Source organism: Panulirus ornatus, chromosome 12 (assembly GCF_036320965.1).
Source record: "Panulirus ornatus isolate Po-2019 chromosome 12, ASM3632096v1, whole genome shotgun sequence".
NCBI lineage: Eukaryota > Metazoa > Arthropoda > Malacostraca > Decapoda > Palinuridae > Panulirus > Panulirus ornatus.
In genome coordinates this window covers 17527983-17546235 of record NC_092235.1, presented here as the reverse complement: position 1 = coordinate 17546235, position 18253 = coordinate 17527983, and the positions used below count along the sequence as shown (strand labels likewise).

At 41.8% G+C, this 18253-nt stretch overlaps 1 protein-coding gene across 5 annotated transcripts in view; it reads left to right on the top strand.

The window, feature by feature from the left end:
- Positions 1-18253, top strand: part of LOC139751806 (uncharacterized) — a 57024-nt gene that overhangs the window by 920 nt on the left and 37851 nt on the right. The window contains exon 1 of one of the 5 annotated variants that reach the window (XM_071667388.1): positions 12463-12622. The exons of 2 other annotated variants lie outside the window; for them this stretch is intronic. The gene's annotated coding sequence lies outside the window, so the exon portion shown is untranslated. Of the gene's footprint in view, positions 1-12462; positions 12623-12885; positions 12981-18253 lie in introns of those variants that run through there. 2 more of the 5 variants (XM_071667387.1, XM_071667385.1) reach the window with 2 other exon arrangements.

The following is an 18253-nucleotide window of genomic DNA, read 5'->3' as shown; positions in this document are numbered from 1 at the left end:
GGAAACAGACGAAAGAATGGCCCAACCCGCCCACATACACGTCCTCACGCGCACATATACATACCTATACATTTCATACACAAACATATACATATATAGACAGACATATACGTATATAAACAAGTACATAATTCATACTTCCTTTATTCATTCCCGTCACCACCCCGCCACACATGAAATGACAACCCCATCCCCCGCACGCGCGCGAGGTAGCGCTAGGAAAAGACAACAAAGGCCACATTCGTTCACACTGAGTCTCTAGTTGTCATGTATAATGCACCAAAACCACAGCTTCCTTTCCACATCCAGGCCCCACAAAACTTTCCATGGTTTACTGCAGACGCTTCACTTGCCCTGGTTCAATCCATTGACAGCAGGTCGACCTCAGTATATCATATCGTTCCAATTCACTCTATTCCTTGCATGCCTTTCACCCTCCTGCATGTTCAGGCCCCGATTGCTCAAAATCTTTTTCACTCCATTCTTCCGCCTCCAATTTGGTCTCCCTCTTCTCATTCCCTCCACCTCTGACACATTTATCCTCTTTGTCAGGCTTTCCTCGCTCATTCTCTCCATGTGACCAAACCATTTCAAAACACCCTTTTCTACTCTCTCAACAACACTTTTTTTTTTTTATTACCACACATCTCTCTTACCCTTTCATTACTTACTCGATCAAACCACCTCACACCACATGTTGTCATCAAACATCTCATTTCCAACACATCCACCCTCCGCATTTCGTCACCCCCCCCCCCCCCCCTCGTGACTCACTTCCGCTTCCATGGTTCCATCAGCTGCCAAATCCACTCCCAGATATCTAAATCATTCCACAGGGTGGGGGAGGGGGCGAAGGTTCTGAGATCTTTGAAAATGTGTGGAAGGCGAGAGCATTATCTCGGAAAGCAAAAATGGGTATGTTTGAAGGAATAGTGGTTCCAACAATGTTATATGGTTGCGAGGCGTGGGGTAGAGATAGGCTTGTTCGGAGTACGGTGGATGTGTTGAAAATAAAATGTTTGAGGACAATATGTGGTGTGAGGTGGTTTGATCAAGTAAGTAATGAAAGGGTAAGAGAGATGTGTGGTAATAAAAAGTGTGGTTGAGAGAGAGAGGGTGTGTTGAAGTGATTTGGTCACATGGAGAGAATGAGTGGGTAAAAATTGACAAAGAGGATATATGTGTCAGAAGTGGAGGGAACGAGAAGGTGGGAGACCAAATTGGAGGTGGAAGGATGGAGTGAAAAAGATATTGAGCCATCGGGGCCTGAACATGAAGGAGGGTGAAAGGCGTGCAAGGAATAGAGTGAATTGGAACGATGTGGTATACCGTGGTTGACGTGCGGTCAATGGATTGAACCAGCGCATGTGAAGCGTGACAGCTAGAGACTGACTGTGAACCATTGTGGCTTTGTTTTTTCATAGCGCTACCTCGCGCTCGTGCGCGGGGAGGGGATGTCATTTTATGTATGGCGTGGAGGTGACGAGAATGAATAAAGGCAGCAAGTATGAATTATGTCCATGTGTATATATGTATATGTCTGTGTATGTATATATATGCATACGTTGAAATGTATAGGTATGTATATGTGCGTGTTTGGATGTGTCATGTATAATGCAACGATACCACAGCTCCCTTTTCACATCCAGGCCCCACAAAACTTTCCATGGTTTACCCCAGACGCTTCACATGCCCTGGTTCAATCCATTGACAGCACGTCGACCCCGGTATACCACATCATTCCAATTCACTCTATTCCTTGCACGCCTTTCACCCTCCTGCATGTTCAGGCCCCGATCGCTCAATATTTTTTCACTCCATCCTTCCACCTTCAATTTGGTCTCCCACTTTTCCTCGTTCCCTCCACCTCTGACACATATATCCTCTTTGTTGATCTTTCCTCACTCATTCTATGTGACCAAACCATTTCAGTACTCTCTTCTGCTGCCTCAACCACACTCTTTTTATTCCCACACATCTCTCTTACCCTTTCATTGCTTACTCGATCAAACCATCTCACACCACATATTGTCCTCAAACATCTCATTTCCAACACATCCACCCTCCTCCGCACAACCCTATCTATAGCCCACGCTTCGCAACCATATAACTGTTAGAACCACTATTCCTTCAAACATACCCATTTTTCCTTTCCGAGATAATGTTCTCGCCTTCCACACATTTTTCAAGGCTCCCAGAACTTTTGCCCCATCCCCCACCCTGTAACTCACTTCCGCTTCCATGGTTCCATCCTTTGCCAAATCCACTCCCAGGTATCTAAAACACTTCACTTCTTCCAGTTTTTCTCCATTAAAACTAGCCTCCCTATTAGGTTGTCCCTCACCCTACTGTACCTAATAACCTTACTCTTATTCACATTTACTCTCAGCTTTCTTCTTTCGCACACTACCAAACTCAGTCACCAGCTTCTGCACTTTCTCACACGAATCAGCCACCAGCGCTGTGTCATCAGCGAACAACAACTGACTCACTTCCCAAGCCTTTTCATCCACAACAGACTGCATATTTGCCCCTTTCTCCAAATCTTTTGCATTCACCTCCCTAACAACCCCATCCATAAACAAATTAAACAACCATGGAGACATGGTTGTTTAATCAAGCACCCATGCCTCAGACCGACATTCACTGAGAACCAATCACTTTCCTCTCTTCCTATTCGTACACATGCCTTAGACCCTCGATAAAAACTTTTCACTGCTTCCAGTAACTTGCCTCCCACACCGTATACTCTTAATACCTTCCACAGAGCATCTCTATCAACTCTATCATATACCTTCTCCAGATCCATAAATGCTACATACAAATCCATTTGGTCTAAGTATTTCTCACATTCTTCAAAGCAAACACCTGATCCACACATCCTATACCACTTCTGAAACCACACTGCTCTTCCCCAATCTGATGTTCTGTACATGCCTTCACCCCCAATCAATACCGACCCATCTATTTTCCCAGTATACTCAACAAACTTATACCTCTGTAATTTGAACACCCACCTTTACCCCTTTTGCCTTTGTACAATGGCACTATGCATGCATTTTGCCAATCCTCATGCACTTCACCATAAGCCATCCAAACCCGCCGCCTTGCCGGCTTTCATCTTCCGCAAAGCTTTCACTACCTCGTCTCTCTTTACCAAATCATTCTGCCTGACCCACTCACTTCGCACACCCCCTCGACCAAAACATCCTATATCTGCCACTCTATCATCTAAAACATTCAACAATCCTTCAAAATACTCATTTTATTCATCCCCTTTCACATCACCACTACTTGTTACTACCTCCCCATTTGCACCCTTCACCGATGTTCCCATTTGTTCTCTTGTCTTACGCACTTTATTTACCTCCTTCCAAAACATCTTTTTATTCTCCCTAAAAGTTAGTGATACTCTCTCATCCCAACTCTCATTTGCCCTCTTTTTCACCTCTTGCCCCTTTCTCTTGACCTCCTGCCTCTTTCTTTTAGACATCTCTCATTCATTTGCACTATTTCCTTGCAAAAACTCGTCCAAAAGCCTCTCTCTTCTCTTTCACTAATAATCATTACTTTTTCATCCCACCACACTACCCTTTCTAATCTGCCCACCTCCCACGCTTCTCATGCCACAAGCATCTTTTGCACAAGCCATCACTGCTTCCCTAAATACATCCGAACCCTCCCCCACTCTCCCTACGTCCTTTGCTCTCACCTTTTTCCATTCTGCACTCACAGTCTCCTGGTACTTTCTCACACGTCTCCCTCCCAAGCTCACTTACTCTCACCACTCTCTTCACCCCAATATATATATATAAATATATATATATTTATTTATTTATTTATTTTGCTTTGTCGCTGTCTCCCGCGTTTGCGAGGTAGTGCAAGGAAACAGACGAAAGAAATGGCCCAACCCACCCCCATACACATGTATATACACACACGTCCACACACGCAAATATACATACCTATACATCTCAATGTACACATGTATATACACACACAGACACATACATATATACCCATGCACACAGTTCACACTGTCTGCCTTTATTCATTCCCATCGCCACCTCGCCACACATGGAATACCATCCCCCCCCCCCCCCCCCATCATGTGTGCGGGGTAGCGCCAGGAAAAGACAACAAAGGCCTCATTCGTTCACACTCAGTCTCTAGCTGTCATGCAATAATGCCCGAAACCACAGCTCCCTTTCCACATCCAGGCCCCACACAGCTTTCCATGGTTTACCCCAGACGCTTCACATGCCCTGATTCAATCCACTGACAGCACGTCAACCCCGGTATACCACATCGATCCAATTCACTCTATTCCTTGCCCGCCTTTCACCCTCCTGCATGTTCAGGCCCCGATCACTCAAAATCTTTTTCACTCCATCTTTCCACCTCCAATTTGGTCTCCCACTTCTCCTCGTTCCCTCCACCTCCGACACATATATCCTCTTGGTCAATCTTTCCTCACTCATTCTCTCCATGTGCCCAAACCATTTCAAAACACCCTCTTCTGCTCTCTCAACCACGCTCTTTTTATTTCCACACATCTCTCTTACTCTTACATTACTTACTCGATCAAACCACCTCACACCACACATTGTCCTCAAACATCTCATTTCCAGCACATCCACCCTCCTGCGCACAACTCTATCCATAGCCCACGCCTCGCAACCATACAATATTGTTGGAACCACTATTCCTTCAAACATGCCCATTTTTGCTTTCCGAGATAATGTTCTCGACTTCCACACATTCTTCAAGGCTCCCAGGATTTTCGCCCCCTCCCCCACCCTATGATCCACTTCCGCTTCCATGGTTCCATCCGCTGCCAGATCCACTCCCAGATATCTAAAACACTTTACTTCCTCCTGTTTTTCTCCATTCAAACTTACCTCCCAATTGACTTGACCCTCAACGCTACTGTACCTAATAACCTTGCTCTTATTCACATTTACTCTTAACTTTCTTCTTTCACACACTTTACCATACTCAGTCAACAGCTTCTGCAGTTTCTCACATGAATCAGCCACCAGCGCTGTATCATCAGCGAACAACAACTGACTCACTTCCCAAGCTCTCTCTCATCCACAACAGACTTCATTTTTGCCCCTCTTTCCAAAACTCTTGCATTCACCTCCCTAACGACCCCATCCATAAACAAATTAAACAACCATGGAGACATCACACACCCCTGCCGCAAACCTACATTCACTGAGAACCAATCACTTTCCTCTCTTCCTACACGTACACATGCCATACATCCTCGATAAAAACTTTTCACTGCTTCTAACAACTTGCCACCCACACCATATATTCTTAATACCTTCCACAGAGCATCTCTGTCAACTCTATCATATGCCTTCTCCAGTTCCATAAATGCTGCATACAAATCCATTTGCTTTTCTAAGTATTTCTCACATACATTCTTCAAAGCAAACACCTGATCCACACATCCTCTACCACTTCTGAAACCACACTGCTCTTCCCCAATCTGATGCTCTGTACATGCCTTCACCCTCTCAATCAATACCCTCCCATATAATTTACCAGGAATACTCAACAAACTTATACCTCTGTAATTTAAGCACTCACTCTTATCCCCTTTGCCTTTGTACAATGGCACTATGCAAGCATTCCGCCAATCCTCAGGCACCTCACCATGAGTCATACATACATTAAATAACCTTACCAACCAGTCAACAATACAGTCGCCCCCTTTTTTAATAAATTCCACTGCAATACCATCCAAACCTGCTGCCTTGCCGGCTTTCATCTTCTGCAAAGCTTTTACTACCTCTTCTCTGTTTACCAAATCATTTTCCCCAACCCTCTCACTTTGCACACCACCTCGACCAAGACACCCTATATCTGCCACTCTATCATCAAACACATTCAACAAACCTTCAAAATACTCACTCCATATATATATATATATATATATATATATATATATATATATATATATATATATATATATATATATATATATATATATATATATATTTTTATACTTTGTCGCTGTCTCCCGCGTTTGCGAGGTAGCGCAAGGAAACAGACGAAAGAAATGGCCCAACCCCCCCCCCCCCCCCCCATACACATGTACATACATACGTCCACACACGCAAATATACATACCTACACAGCTTTCCATGGTTTACCCCAGACGCTTCACATGCCCCGATTCAATCCACTGACAGCACGTCAACCCCGGTATACCACATCGATCCATTTCACTCTATTCCTTGCCCTCCTTTCACCCTTCTGCGTGTTCAGGCCCCGATCACACAAAATCCTTTTCACTCCATCTTTCCACCTCCAATTTGGTCTCCCACTTCTCCTCGTTCCCTCCACCTCCGACACATATATCCTCTTGGTCAATCTTTCCTCACTCATTCTCTCCATGTGCCCAAACCATTTCAAAACACCCTCTTCTGCTCTATCAACCACGCTCTTTTTATTTCCCCACATCTCTCTTACCCTTACGTTACTTACTCGATCAAACCACCTCACACCACACATTGTCCTCAAACATCTCATTTCCAGCACATCCACCCTCCTGCGCACAACTCTATCCATAGCCCACGCCTCGCAACCATACAACATTGTTGGAACCACTATTCCTTCTAACATACCCATTTTTGCTTTCCGAGGTAATGTTCTGGACTTCCACACATTCTTCAAGGCTCCCAGGATTTTCGCCCCCTCCCCCACCCTATGATCCACTTCCGCTTCCATGGTTCCATCCGCTGCCAGATCCACTCCCAGATATCTAAAACACTTTACTTCAGGGGTGGGTAGGGGACAAAATTCTACCTCCTTATTCTCTTCATGTTATACTAGGCGACTAAGGGGAACGAAATAGGGGGACTAACCCCCCCCCCCTCCATGTATTTCAATTTCTTAGGTAGGAAACAGTATAAAGCGCTAAGCAGGGAGTGTCCATTCTCCTCGAAGGCTCAGGCTGGGATGCTCAAATGTGTGTTAATGTAACCAAGATAAGAGAAGAAAGATATTTAGTATGCTTGAGGAAAGAATCCCGGATGTGAGGGCCCGAGTGAAACGAAGCTTAAGGCTAAATAGGAGGAATGGGTTGGAAATATCTGAGTAAATTCAGTGGTTGATAAGAGGACAAGAGCGAAGGAAGGAAGAAGCAGTTCTCAAGAGTGTGTGATAAGAGTGTAAAGAAGTAGATTCAAGACTGATGTGGGTAGAACTCAAGTGGTTGACTTGATGGTTGATGATTAGTGTTTATGCACCTGGCCATGAGAAGAAAGATCGTGAGAGGCAAGCGATTTGGGAGGAGCTGAGAGTGTTAGTCGTTTTGATTTAAGGGACTGGGTATTGGTGATGGTTGATTTAAATGCGAACGTAAGTAATGTGGCAGTTGAGGGTATAATCGTGGACATGGGACTTTCAAGTGTTATTGATGGAAATGGTGCTTGGGATTACTTGGTTTAAAAAGAGGGATATACACAATTATACGTATGTGAATAGGAGAGATGGTCAGCAGGCATTATTGGATTATATATTAGTTGAAAAGCGTGTAAAAAACGTTTTGGATGTGAATGTGCTAAGAGAGGCAACTGAGATGTCTGATCATTATCTTGCATAGGCGAAGGTGAAGATTTGAAGAGGTTTTGGAAAAAGAGGAAACAGTGTCGGGGAGAAGAGTAAGTAAGCTTGGATAAATGACCTGTGCGAAGAAATATCAGGAGAGATTGATTGTAGAATGGCAAAAGGTGAGAGTATAAGAAGCAAGGGGAGTGGGCGAGGAAAGGAAGATGTTTACGGAAGCAATGCTGGCATGTAAAAGAGATGCATGTGGTATACGAAAGGTGGCAGGTGAGCAGATTGAAAATAATAGTGAGTGGTGAACTGATGAAGTAAACTTGCTTGTGCGAGAAATGAGAGGCCTTTGGGCGGAACTTAACTGGGAAGAGGTACAAATGATTTGGAGATGTATCAGAATGCAGCAGGAGGTCAAGATGAAGATGCAGGGGTTGAAAAAGAAGCAAGTGAGAATTTGGGTTAGCGAGTATCATTAAACTTTGGGGAGAATATGTTTTCTTAGGAGATAAATAATGTGCGAAAGACAAGAGAACAAATGGGAACATCGGTGAAGGGGGAAAAGGGAAGTGTTAACAGGTTGTGATGGAGTGAGGACGAGATGAAGTGAGTATTTTGAAGGATTGTTTAATGATACAGTAACGGATGTAGGGTGTTTCGGTCGGGTCGGTATGCGAAGTAAGTCATGGAGAGTGGTTTGGTGAAAATAGGAGAGACGGTGAGAGCCTTGCGTAAGATGAAATGTAGCAAGGCGGCTAGAGTGGGTGGTATTGCAGTTGGATTTATTAAGAAAGGGGTTGACTGTGTTGTTAATTGGTTGGTAATGATTTTCAGTTTATGATGAGGTGCTTGAGGACTGGCGGAATGCATGTATAGTGTCGTGTAAATGCAAGGGATTAAGTTGAGTGTTTATACTACAGACGTAAAAGCTTGTTGAGTATACCTTGTTTATTGTGCGGGAGGGTATTGATTGAGAGGGTGTAGGCATATGGTACCGAGCATCAGACTAGGGAGAAACAGTGTAGATTCAGAAGTGTTACAGCATGTGTGGATCAGGTGTTTGGTTTAATGAATGTGTGTCAGAAATATAGAAAAACATGTATTTGGCATTTATGGATCTGGAGAAAGCATATGAAAGGGTTGGTAGAGATGTTCTATGGAAAGTCTTATGAGTATATGGTGTAGGAGGAAAGCTACTAGAAGCAGTGAAAAGTTTTTTGTTAGGGGTGTAAGGCTTGGGTACGAGTAGGAAGTTAGGAGAGTAAATCGTTCCAGGTGAAGATTGGTCTGCGGCAGGAGTGTGTGATGTCACCATGGCTGTTCAGCTTGTTTGTAATATCTTTCGGCCTCACTCTCACGTTGGCTGTTGGCATTCACTCCACTAATTCAGTGGCACAACGCGCTATATATATATATATATATATATATATATATATATATATATATATATATATATATATATATATTCCTATGAGTCCACGGGGAAAATGAAACACGATAAGTCCGTAAGTACACTTCCGTGTAATAATCACATCAGGGGAGACGCAAGAGAGAAATATAAAACAGTTGATATACATCGAAGAGACGAAGCTTCGTCTTTTCGATATACATCAACTGACTTATATTTCTCTCTTGTGTCTCCCCTGATGATGTGATTATTACACGAAAGTGCACTTGGGAACTTATCTTGTTTCATTTTCCCCGTGGACTCATAGGAATATCTTGATCACCCGCAAAATTGTTATCCTTTCCAATATATATATATATATATATATATATATATATATATATATATATATATATATATATATATATATATATATATATATTCTTTCTTTCAAACTATTCGCCATTTCCCGCGTTAGCAAGGTAGCGTTAAGAACAGAGGACTGGGCCTCTGAGGGAATATCCTCACCCGCTTCTCTGTTCCTTCTTTTGGAAAATTAGAAAAAAAAACAAAAAAAACAAGAGGGGGGGATTTCCAGCCCCCCGCTCCCTCCCCTTTTAGTCGCCTTCTACGACACGCAGGGAATACGTGGGAAGTATTCTTTCTCCCCTATCCCCAGGGATAATATATATATATATATATATATATATATATATATATATATATATATATATATATATGTGTGTGTGTGTGAGTGGATGGGCCATTCTTCGTCTGTTTCCTGGCGCTACCTCGCTGACGCGGGAAACAGCAGTTAAGTATATGTGTGGGTTGGGGCATTCTTTCGTTTGTTTCCTTGCGCTACCTTGCTATCGCGAGAGACAGCGATTAAGTATGATAAATAAATAAGAATATATATATATATATATATATATATATATATATATATATATATATCATCCCTGGGGATAGGGGAGAAAGAATACTTCCCACGTATTCCCTGCGTGTCGTAGAAGGCGACTAAAAGGGAAGGGAGCGGGGGGCTGGAAATCTTCCCCTCTTGTTTTTTTTTTTTAATTTTCCAAAAGAAGGAACAGAGAAGGGGGACCAGGTGAGGATATTCCCTCAGAGGCCCAGTCCTCTGTTCTTAACGCTACCTTGCTAACGCGAGAAATGGCGAATAGTTTGAAAAAGAAAAAAAAAAATAATATATATATATATATATATATATATATATATATATATATATATATATATATATATATATATATATATATATTTCCGCTCTCCCGCGTTTGCAAGGTAGCGAAGGAAACAGACGAAAGAAATGGCCCAACCCACCCCCATACACATGTATATACATACACGTCCAGACACGCAAATATACATACCCATACATCTCAATGTACACATATATATACACACACACAGACACCTACATATATACACGTGCACGCAATTCACACTGTCTGCCTTTATTCATTTCCATCGCCACCTCGCCACACATGGAATAACATCCCCTTCCCCCCATATGTGTGCGAGGTAGCGCTAGGAAAAGACAACAAAGGCCCCATTCGTTCACACTCAGTCTCTAGCTGTCATGCACTAATGCCCGAAACCACAGCTTCCTTTCCACATCCAGGCCCCACACAACTTTCCATGGTTTACCCTAGACGCTTCACATGCCCTGATTCAATCCATTGACAGCACGTCGATCCAATTCACTCTGTTCCTTGCCCGCCTTTCACCCTCCTGCATGTTCAGGCCCCGATCACTCAAAATCTTTTTCACTCCATCTTTCCACCTCCAATTTGGTCTCCCACTTCTCCTCGTTCCTCCACCTCCGACACATATATCCTCTTGGACACTCTTTCCTCACTCATTCTCTCCATGTGCCCAAACCATTTCAAAACACCCTCTTCTGCTCTCTCAACCACGCTCTTTTTAGTTCCACACATCTCTCTTACCCTTACATTACTTATTCGATCACACCACCTCACACCACATATTGTCCTCAAACATCTCATTTCCAGCACATCCACCCTCCTGCGCACAACTCTATCCATAGCCCACGCCTCGCAACCATACAATATTGTTGGAACCACTATTCCTTCAAACATAGCCATTTTTGCTTTCCGAGATAATGTTCTCGACTTCCACACATTCTTCAAGGCTCCCAGGATTTTCGCCCCCTCCCCCACCCTATGATTCACTTCCGCTTCCATGGTTCCATCCGCTGCCAGATCCACTCCCAGATATCTAAAACACTTTACTTCCTCCAGTTTTTCTCCATTCTTCATATATATATATATATATATATATATATATATATATATATATATATATATATATATATATATATATATATAATAGAGAGAGAGAGAGAGAGAGAGAGAGAGAGAGAGAGAGAGAGAGAGAGAGAGAGAGAGAGATGCTTCTGATTTAATGAGGTAGATGAGAAACAATTGAGCAGAGGCCTCATTTACCCCCATACACTACCTGATCGTTATTTATAAACTACCGGAAACAAGGCCTTGCAACGAACGACCGAGGACTAGACTGCTCCTTGGTTTAAACTACTTAATATGCCCACTAGACAACACAGCATATACCACCGATCTAGTTTATTCTATCCTTTGCACGCCTCTTAACCAGTTGAATTAGCACGACCCGATATCTCAAAGCCTTCTTAACAACTTCTCTGTGTTTCCCACTCCAGAATGTTAAGTCAGTCTTTGCTTATCCGCTGTGTTGTATCTGTGACGTGATAATTATTGTCTACTGAAAGTCGCGGCAACTGGAGATCGTTATTAAAGACACAACTGCTGTTGGCCCAGTGATGGCGTAGTGAAGGTGTCTGGAGCCCTGGACAATTTTCTTATAAAAAAGAAGTCCGAAAACTCTCTGCCCTTTACACACTTCTTTCTTTATATGGCCACTCTACCCACCGCTGGTCCAACAAGTAATAGCAGCAGAGAATTCAGGAAGAAACTGTGGTGAATGGGGGTGTGGGTTTCTTTTTTCATGTCATTTTATTAAAGAATTTCATTGGTTGATCCAGTTTCGTTTTGACCATTTGATGTTAAATTCTGCGCGAAAGTGGGTAGCTCGGTGCTCGCAAACCCGGCACCAGGGCTCAAATGCCGTGCCCTTCACTCCTTCACATGTGGGCGTAGCACAGCTTTGCTAAATTGTAAATTATGTTGACCGTAATCTGTGGTAACTATTATTCGAATGGACTTTCCTTTTCACTTTAAATTTGCAACATTCGAATATTATTGATGTGGCCATTTAATTTCAAGTTTTGATTAATTGATTTATTCATTCATTTGTCAAATGGGAAATGAAGCAACGCTAGAAGGCTTAACTGAAGTTGGTATCTCTTGATGAACAGTTACCACTAGATTTGGATATTAAGTAGCTCAATAAGTGTTATTAACTGAAGACAGTTGATTGAGCTGGGGAAAATATGTCGGTGCCCTGTCCTGTATGGATGGAAATCTCGCCTCTAGAACTGTTCTATTAAGTTGAAAAATGACTGTCTGACTGTCAGTTAACCATCAACAATGAAGGTCAAGAAAACTGTGTGCGAGGTGTCCTCCACAGAGTACCATACCGTTTTACCCAAGTGGATTTAAAGGAATCACCAACAGATGCTAAGTGAATGTTTTTTTTTTTTTTTTAGCTGAAAATGACGTTAAACATACAGGGCTTTTGGTGTGGCGTAAACCAAGTACATACCTGTTAAAATTGTCAGTTAACATTCATTGATGCAATACGCACGGGGTAGTTTCACAATTTATTTTCAGTACTTCACGAATTCAATGTAAAATAAATTCAGTGACTTTGAAATATTTGCTGTCATTCTATTGCATGGTTGAAAAATTGAAATTTGGGAAGATTCCTTGTTTTATAGGTATGTTCAGACTTCGGGTTGTAATGTTATGTTTCCCGGTGAGAGTAACGACGGTGATCCTGTCAGCAGTCTTATCTGCCACGTATAGAATATTAACTTAAGGTAATAAACCAATTATCTATGTTGCCGATCCCAAGACAAGATAATTATGACAAGAGTTCCTAACTGTGACTGTCATTCACCAGGGATGAAGTTAAGCCAGTTAATGGCAAGTGAAGTTAGGACGTATATATCTCTAAGGAAAACTACAGGTGCCACCAGAAGTAGATTTTGATTATTAAATAGACTTGATGAACCTGACAAACTTGTTTGTAGTGACGCACAAGTTGAACAGGTGTATACATGTATGATTGAACAGCATGGCACTGTATGTGCAGCATTTTGCATTGTGGTTTACCATTGCAACTAAAGGCTGTATGTAATGCGAATTACGTTTGATCACAATGATCAGGATAGGTGTTTCCGGTAATTTCCTTTAATTATCGTAGAATACAGATTAAGTTTAAGGCCGAAGATTAGGTCGAGCTTTTTTTTTTATTTTCTAGTATGTTTTATTTTCCGATTATTCAGCACCAGTGAGTTAAACGTAACGGTAATCATATCTCCAACCGTATTAATTGGACTTTAAGGGAATTTAATATGTCATTGTACGATGTATTGCAGGAATTGTGATTTGGAACAGGAGAATTGTAATTTGCAGCATTTTCATTTAATGCTACATTGTTTAACGAATAAGATGATAGTGGTGGAGGCTATGAGGGTTAGGGGAAAATGGGCGATTGATAGATTGATTGCTGTAAACCTAAATGAAATGATTTTAGAAGTCAACAAAACCAGTGAAAACTTGATCAGATTTTCCATAACCACTGAGACTTTCCTAAATTGAGAAAGATCTCATTGAAATGTACATCAGATTTGTCCTTTGCAGCCTACCTGCTTGTTTGAAAATTTTGTTAAGCATACACAATCCAGCTGGTAAGTAAAGTGTTTGCTGGTTAGCATTTGTTATCCTGCTTCATACTGGTAAAAAATGTTCACTGAAAGTCTTTTCCTACGGGTTGGGTTATTAACGGCAAAACGAGATTGGAAACACCATTAATTTTTTTGATAAGTTTGAAAACAATATAATGTAAATATGCAGTGAAATTGAACTTTAGAGACACCATGGTTGATTTAGAAGAAATATGTTAATGGATTGCTTACACATAGTAGAAGTGATTTAGATGAGCAGTACCATCATTTCTTAAAAACTTAAATAGATTTATTGTCTATTTCCATGTCATTGCTAGATGATAGAACTGTCATACTTTTCCTCTTGTAGAGATGACTAGTCACATTGCTACTTCAGCGGACACAGAGTCAATTTATTTACCCATCTTTCCTGCATCAGTTTCCTAACATTTGGGCTTATTCCCTGTGAAGATAAAGGACTTTGTTCTCTGAACTTGTCTGAAATGATAGTGAGAATACCTGCTTTCAGGTTCGTAGATCTCTCCTATGAACATCAGTGCCATTTTCCCAGAATTTTTTCTCCAGCCTTTGTTTCAGTCGGTAGGATTCCTTACCCTAGCAAAAGATAAGAATATATGAACGCAAATATATCATCTTCATTTTGTAAAAGATTCTAGAACAGGCGTTTGTCAAAATTACTGATTTCCAGGGTTTATTTATTATTATCATTTCTTAAAAACTTGAATAGAGAAAGAATACTTCCCACGCATTCCTCATGTGTCGTAGAAGGCAACTAAAGGGGATGGGAGCGGGTGGCTAGAAACGCTCCCCTCCTTGTATTTTAACTTTCTAAAAGGGGAAACAGAAGAAGGAGTCACGTGGGGAGTGCTCATCCTCCTCGAAGGCTCAGATTGGGGTGTCTAAATGTGTGTGGATGTAACCAAGATGAGACGAAAGGAGAGATAGGTAGTATGTTTGAGGAAAGGAACCTGAATGTTTCGGCTCTAAGTGAAATGAAGCTCAAGTGTAAAGGGGAAGAGTGGTTTGGGAATGTCTTGGGAGTAAAGTCAGGGGTGAGTGAGAGGACAAGAGCAAGGGAAGGAGTGGCACTACTCCTGAAACAGTTGTGGGAGTATGTGATAGAGTGTAAGAAAGTAAACTCTAGATTGATATGAGTAAAACTGGAAGTAGATGGTGAGAGATGGGTGATTATTGGTGCATATGCACCTGGGCATGAGAAGAAAGATCATATGAGGCAAGTGTTTTGGGAGCAGCTGAGTGAGTGTGTTAGTAGTTTTGATGCATGAAACCGGGTTATAGTGATGGGTGATTTGAATGCAAAGGTGAGTAATGTGGCAGTTGAGGGAATATTTGGTGTACATGGGGTGTTCAGTGTTGTAAATGGAAATGGTGAAGAGCTTGTAGATTTATGTGCTGAAAAAGGACTGGTGATTGGGAATACCTGGTTTAAAGAGAGAGATATACATAAGTATACATATGTAAGTAGGAGAGATGGCCAGAGAGCATTATTGGATTACATGTTAATTGATAGGCGCATGAAAGAGAGACTTTTTTGATGCTAATATGCTGAGAGGTGTAACTGGAGGATGTCTGATCATTACTTGGGGAGGCGAAAGTGAAGATATGTAGAGGTTTTCAGAAAAGAAGAGAAAACGTTGGGGTGAAGAGAGTGGTGAGAGTAAGTAAGCTTGGGAAGGAGACTTGTGTGAGAAAGTACGAGGAGAGACTGAGTACAGAATGGAAAAAGGTGAGAACAAAGGAGGTAAGGGGAGTGGGGGAGGAACGGGATGTATTTAGGGTTAGCGCTGATGGCTTGTGCAAAAGATGCTTGTGGCATGAGAAGTGTGGGAGGTGGGCAGATTAGAAAGGGTAGTGAGTGGTGGGATGAAGAAGTAAGATTATTAGTGAAAGAGAAGAGAGGCATTTGGACGATTTTTGCAGGGAAATAATGCAAATGACTGGGAGGTGTATTAAAGAAAGAGGCAGAAGGTCAAGAGAAAAGTGCAAGAGGCAAAAAAGATGGCAAATGAGAGTTGGGGTGAGAGAGTATCATTAAATTTTAGGGAGAATAAAAGGATGTTCTGGAAGGAGGTAAATAAAGTGCATAAGACAAGGGAACAAATGGGAACATCAGTGAAGGGGGCTAATGGGGAGGTGATGACAAGTAGTGTTGATGTGAGAAGGAGATGGAGTGAGTATTTTGAAGGATTGTTGAGTGTGTTTGATGATAGAATGGCAGATATAGGGTGTTTTGGTCGAGATGGTGAGCAAAGTGAGAGGGTTAGGGAGAATGATTTGGTAAACAGAGAAGAGGTAGTAAAAGCTTTGTGTAAGATGAAAGCAGGCAAGACAGCGGGTTTGGATGGTTTTGCAGTGGAACCTTGTAAAAAAGGGAGTGACTGTATTGTTAACTGGTTGGTAAGGTTATTTAATGTATGTATGACTCATGGTGAGGTGCTTGAGGATTGGTGGAATGCTTCTTGTATAGTGCCATTGTACAAAGGGAAAGGGGATAAAGGTGAGTGCTCAAATTACAGAGGCATAAGTTTGTTGAGTATTCCTGGGAAATTATATGAGAGGGTATTGATTGAGAGGATGAAGGCATGTACAGAGCATCAGATTAGGGAAGAGCATTGTGGTTTCAGAAGTGGTAGAGGATGTGTGGATCAGGTGTTTGCTTTGAATAATGTATGTGAGAAATACTTAGAAAAACAGATGGATTTGTATGTAGCATTTATGGATCTGGAGAAGGCATATGATAGAGTTGATAGAGATGGAAGGAAGTAAGAATATATGATGTGGGAGGCAAGTTGTTAGAAGCAGTGAAAAGTTTTTATTTAGGATGTAAGGCATGTGTACGAGTAGGAAGAGAGGAAAGTGATTGCTTCTCAATGAATTTTGGTTTGCGGCAGGGGTGGGTGATGTCTATATGGTTGTTTACTTTGTTTATGGATGGGGTTGTTGGGGAGGTGAATGCAAGAGTTTTGGAGAGGGGCAAGTATGCAGTGTGTTGTGGATGAGAGAGAGCTTGGGAAGTGAGGCAGTTGTTGTTCGCTGATGATACAGCGCTGGTGGCTGATTCGTGTGAGAAATTGCAGTAGCTGGTGACTGAGTTTGGTAAAGTGTGTGAAAGAAGAAAGCTGAGAGTAAATGTGAATAAGAGCAAGTTTATTAGGTACAGTAGGGTTGAGGGACAAGTCAAGTGGGAGGTAAGTTTGAATGGAGAAAAACTGGAGGTAGTGAAGTGTTTTAGATATCTGGGAGTGGATTTGGCAGCAGATGGAACTATGGAAGCGGAAATGAATCATAGGGTGGGGGAGGGGGCAAAAGTTCTGAGAGCGTTGAAAAATGTGTGGAAGTCGAGAACATTATCTTGGAAAGCAAATATGGGTATGTTTGAAAGAATAGTGGTTCCAACAATGTTATAGGGTTGCGAGGCATGGGCTATAGATAGAGTTGTGCGGAGGAGGGTGGATGTGCTGGAAATGAGATGTTTGAGTACAATATTTGGTGTGAGGTGGTTTGATTAAGTAATGAAAGGGTAAGAGAGATGTGTAATAAAAAGAGTGTGATTGAGAAAGCAGAAGAGGGTGTATTGAAATGGTTTGGTCACATGGAGAGAATGAGTGAGGAAAGATTGACGAAGAGGATATATGTGTCAGAGGTGGAGGGAACTAGGAGACGTGGGAGACCAAATTGGAGGTGGGAGGATGGAGTGAAAAAGATTTTGAGTGATCGGGGCCTGAACATGCAGGAGGGTGAAAGGCGTGCAAGGAATAGAGTGAATTGGAACGATGTGGTATACCGTGGTTGACGTGCTGTCAGTGGATTGAACCAGGGTAATGGGGTAAACCATGGAAAGTTTTGTGGGGCCTGGATGTGGAAAGGGAGCTGTGGTTTCAGTGCATTATACATGACAGCTAGAGACTGAGTGTGAACGAATGTTGCCTTTGTTGTCTTTTCCTAGCACTACCTCGCGCACATGAGGGTGGAGGGGGCTGTCATTTCATGTGTGACGGGGTGGAGATGGGAATGAATAAAATGCAGACAGTATGAATTATGTACATATGTATATATGTATATATCTATGTGTGAATATATATGTATACATTGAGTTGTATAGGTATGTATATGTGCGTGTGTGGACGTGTATGTATATACATGTGTATGTGGGTGGGTTGGGCCTTTCTTTCGTCTGTTTCCTTGCACTGCCTCACTGACGTGGGAGACAGCGACAAAGTATAATAGATAAATAGAATAAATAGAATTACTAAAGTGTAGAAAAAACATGGTATAAGAGACAAATTGAGATATGGCTTCAAGTAGTATCTTACAAATGAAGCAATAAGAAGTTAGCATCATAATTTTCAGTTTTCGCATTTGAATTTTCTTCAGCTTATGTG